Below are 5,000 nucleotides of genomic sequence, written 5' to 3'. Positions count from 1 at the left end.
TCTATATAACACACGGTATATACACTATGTACACTACACACACATCTATATAACACACGGTATGTACACTCTATATAACACACGGTATGTACACTCTATATAACACACGGTATGTACACTATACACACATCTATATAACACACGGTATGTACACTATACACACACATCTATATAACACACGGTATGTACACTATACACACACATCTATATAACACACGGTATGTACACTATACACACACATCTATATAACACACGGTATGTACACTATACACACACATCTATATAACACACGGTATGTACACTATACACACACATCTATATAACACACGGTATGTACACTATACACACACATCTATATAACACACGGTATGTACACTATACACACATCTATATAACACACGGTATGTACACTATACACACATCTATATAACACACGGTATGTACACTATACACACATCTATATAACACACGGTATGTACACTATACACACATCTATATAACACACGGTATGCACACTATACACACATCTATATAACACACGGTATGTACAATATACACACATCTATATAACACACGGTATGTACACTATACACACATCTATATAACACACGGTATGTACACTATACACACGGTATGTACACATACACATCTATATAACACACGGTATGTACACTATACACACATCTATATAACACACGGTATGTACACTATACACACATCTACATAACACACATCTATATAACACACGGTATGTACGCTATACACACATCTATATAACACACGGTATGTACACTATACACACACATCTATATAACACACATCTATATAACACACGGTATGTACACTATACACACATCTACATAACACACGGTATGTACACTGTACACACATCTATATAACACACGGTATGTACACTACACACATCTACATAACACACGGTATGTACACTCTATACACACATGTACACTATACACACATCTATGATAACACACGGTATAACACACGGTATGTACACTATACACACATCTACATAACACACATCTACAGTTGAAGTCGGAAGTTTACATACACCTTAGTCAAATACATTTAAACTCCGTTTTTTCACAATTCCTGACATTTAATCCTAGTAAAAATTCCCTGTTTTAGGTCCGTTAGAATCACCACTTTATTTTAAGAATGTTAAATGTCAGAGTAATAGCAGAGAGAATGATTTATTTCAGATTTTATTTATTTCATCACATTCCCAGTGGGTCAGAAGTTTACATACACTCCATTAGTATTTGGCAGCATTACCTTTAAATTGTTTAACTTGGGTCAAACATTTCGGCCCATTCCTCCTGACAGCTTGGGTCAAACATTTCGGCCCATTCCTCCTGACAAAAGCTGGTGTAAATGAGTCAGGTTTGTAGATCTCCTTGCTCGCACACGCTTTTCCAGTTCTGCCCACACATTTTCTATAGGATTGAGGTTAGGTCTTTGTGATGACCACTCCAATACCTTGACTTTGTTGTCCTTAAGCCATTTTGCCACAACTTTGGAAGTATGCTTGGGTTCATTGTCCATCTGGAAGACCCATTTGCGACCAAGCTTTAACTTCCTGACTGATTTCTTGAAATGTTGCTTCAAAATATCCACATAATTTTCCAACATCATGATGTCATCTATTTTGTGAAGTGCACCAGTCCCTCCTGCAGCAAAGCACGGTTGGGATGGTGTTCTTCTTCCACAACATAATGCTGCCACCCCGGGCTTCACGGTTGGGATGGTGTTCTTCTTCCACAACATAATGCTGCCACCCCGGGCTTCACGGTTGGGATGGTGTTCTTCTTCCACAACATAATGCTGCCACCCCGGGCTTCACGGTTGGGATGGTGTTCTTCTTCCACAACATAATGCTGCCACCCCGGGCTTCATGGTTGGGATGGTGTTCTTCTTCCACAACATAATGCTGCCACCCCGGGCTTCACGGTTGGGATGGTGTTCTTCTTCCACAACATAATGCTGCCACCCCGGGCTTCACGGTTGGGATGGTGTTCTTCTTCCACAATATAATGCTGTCACCACCGTGCTTCACGGTTGGGACGGTGTTCTTCGGCTTGCAAGCCTCCCCTTTTTCCTCCAAACATAACAATGGTCATTATGGCCAAACAGTTCTATTTTTGTTTCATCAGACCAGAGGACATTTCTCCAAAAAGTATCTTTGTCCCCATGTGCATTTGCAAACCGTAGTCTGGCTTTTTTATTGCGGTTTTGGAGCAGTGGCTTCTTCCTTGCTGAGCGGCCTTTCAGGTTATGTCGATATGGGTCTCGTTTTACTGTGGATAATGATACTTTTGTACCTGTTTCCTCCAGTATCGTCACAAGGTCCTTTGCTGTTGTTCTGGGATTGATTTGCACTTTTCGCACCAAAGTACGTTCATCTCTAGGAGACAGAACGAGTCTCCTTCCTGAGCGGTATGACGGCTGCGTGGTCCCATGGTGTTTATACTTGCATACTATTGTTTGTACAGATGAACCTGGTACCTTCAGGCATTTGGAAATTGCTCCCAAGGATGAACCAGACTTGTGGAGGTCTACAATTTTTTTTTTTCTGAGGTCTTGATGGTCTTTGATTTCCCCATGATGTCAAGCAAAGAGGCACTGAGTTTGAAGGTAGGCCCTGGAATACATCCACATGTACACCTCCAATTGACTCAAATGATGTCAATTAGCCTATCAGAGGCTTCTAAAGCCATGACATCATTTTCTGGTATTTTCCAAGCTGTTTAAAGGCAAAGTCAACTTAGTGCATGTAAACTTCTGACCCACTGGAATTGTAATAGAGTGAATTATAAGTGAAATAATCTGTCTGTAAACCATTGTTGTAAAAATGACTTGTGTCATGCACAAAGTATATGTCCTAACCGACTTGCCAAAACTATAGTTTGTTAACAGTCAACCTACCTCATCCCATATTGTTTTTATTTACTTTTCTGCTCTTTGCACCTCAGTATCTCTACTTACACACCATCATCTCTACTTACACACCAGTATCTCTACTTACACACCAGTATCTCTACTTACACACCAGTATCTCTACTTACACACCAGTATCTCTACTTACACACCAGTATCTCTACTTACACACCAGTATCTCTACTTACACACCAGTATCTCTACTTACACACCAGTATCTCTACTTACACACCAGTATCACTACTTACACACCATCATCTCTACTTACACACCATCATCTCTACTTACACACCAGTCATCTCTACTTACACACCAGTATCTCTACTTACACACCAGTATCTCTACTTACACACCAGTATCTCTACTTACACACCAGTATCACTACTTACACACCAGTATCACTACTTACACACCAGTATCTCTACTTACACACCAGTATCTCTACTTACACACCAGTATCTCTACTTACACACCAGTATCTCTACTTACACACCAGTATCTCTACTTACACACCAGTATCTCTACTTACACACCAGTATCTCTACTTACACACCAGTATCTCTACTTACACACCAGTATCACTACTTACACACCAGTATCTCTACTTACACACCAGTATCTCTACTTACACACCAGTATCTCTACTTACACACCAGTATCTCTACTTACACACCAGTATCTCTACTTACACACCAGTATCTCTACTTACACACCAGTATCTCTACTTACACACCAGTATCTCTACTTACACACCAGTATCTCTACTCTACTTACACACCAGTATCTCTACTTACACACCAGTATCTCTACTTACACACCAGTATCTCTACTTACACACCAGTATCTCTACTTACACACCAGTATCTCTACTTACACACCAGTATCTCTACTTACACACCAGTATCTCTACTTACACACCATCATCTCTACTTACACACCATATCTCTACTTACACACCAGTATCTCTACTTACACACCAGTATCTCTACTTACACACCAGTATCTCTACTTACACACCAGTATCTCTACTTACACACCAGTATCTCTACTTACACACCAGTATCTCTACTTACACACCAGTATCTCTACTTACACACCAGTATCTCTACTTACACACCAGTATCTCTACTTACACACCAGTATCTCTACTTACACACCAGTATCTCTACTTACACACCAGTATCTCTATCTTACACACCAGTATCTCTACTTACACACCAGTATCTCTACTTACACACCAGTCATCTCTACTTACACACCAGTATCTCTACTTACACACCAGTATCACTACTTACACACCAGTATCTCTACTTACACACCAGTATCTCTACTTACACACCAGTATCTCTACTTACACACCAGTATCTCTACTTACACACCAGTATCTCTACTTACACACCAGTATCACTACTTACACACCAGTATCTCTACTTACACACCAGTATCTCTACTACACACCAGTATCTCTACACACCAGTATCACTACTTACACACCAGTATCTCTACTTACACACCAGTCATCTCTACTTACACACCAGTATCTCTACTTACACACCAGTATCTCTACTTACACACCAGTATCTCTACTTACACACCAGTATCACTACTTACACACCAGTATCTCTACTTACACACCAGTATCTCTACTTACACACCATCATCTCTACTTACACACCAGTATCTCTACTTACACACCAGTATCTCTACTTACACACCAGTATCACTACTTACACACCAGTATCACTACTTACACACCAGTATCTCTACTTACACACCAGCATCACTACTTACACACCAGTCATCTCTACTTACACACCAGTATCACTACTTACACACCAGTATCACTACTTACACACCAGTATCACTACTTACACACCAGTATCTCTACTTACACACCAGTATCTCTACTTACACACCAGTATCTCTACTTACACACCAGTATCTCTACTTACACACCAGTATCTCTACTTACACACCAGTATCTCTACTTACACACCAGTATCTCTACTTACACACCAGCATCTCTACTTACACACCAGTATCTC

General features: G+C 40.2%; 1 long non-coding RNA gene and 1 pseudogene across 2 annotated transcripts in view; both read left to right on the top strand.

The window, feature by feature from the left end:
* The window catches only part of LOC127927522 (MHC class II regulatory factor RFX1-like), a 40,578-nt pseudogene that overhangs the window by 15,756 nt on the left and 19,822 nt on the right, over positions 1-5,000 (top strand).
* The window catches only part of LOC127927523 (uncharacterized), a 2,054-nt gene continuing 46 nt past the window's right edge, over positions 2,993-5,000 (top strand). The window contains exons 1-3 of one of the 2 annotated variants that reach the window (XR_008127898.1): positions 2,993-3,109; positions 4,473-4,652; positions 4,754-5,000. The exon at positions 4,754-5,000 is cut by the window's right edge and continues 46 nt beyond it. This is a non-coding gene — a long non-coding RNA (uncharacterized LOC127927523). Of the gene's footprint in view, positions 3,110-4,472; positions 4,713-4,753 lie in introns of both variants that reach the window. The other variant, XR_008127899.1, reaches the window with a different exon arrangement.

Source organism: Oncorhynchus keta, unplaced genomic scaffold, assembly GCF_023373465.1.
Source record: "Oncorhynchus keta strain PuntledgeMale-10-30-2019 unplaced genomic scaffold, Oket_V2 Un_scaffold_1494_pilon_pilon, whole genome shotgun sequence".
NCBI classification, from domain to species: Eukaryota; Metazoa; Chordata; class Actinopteri; order Salmoniformes; family Salmonidae; genus Oncorhynchus; species Oncorhynchus keta.
Note: the sequence above shows the minus strand (reverse complement) of the source record. Positions and strands in the feature narration are given on the sequence as shown.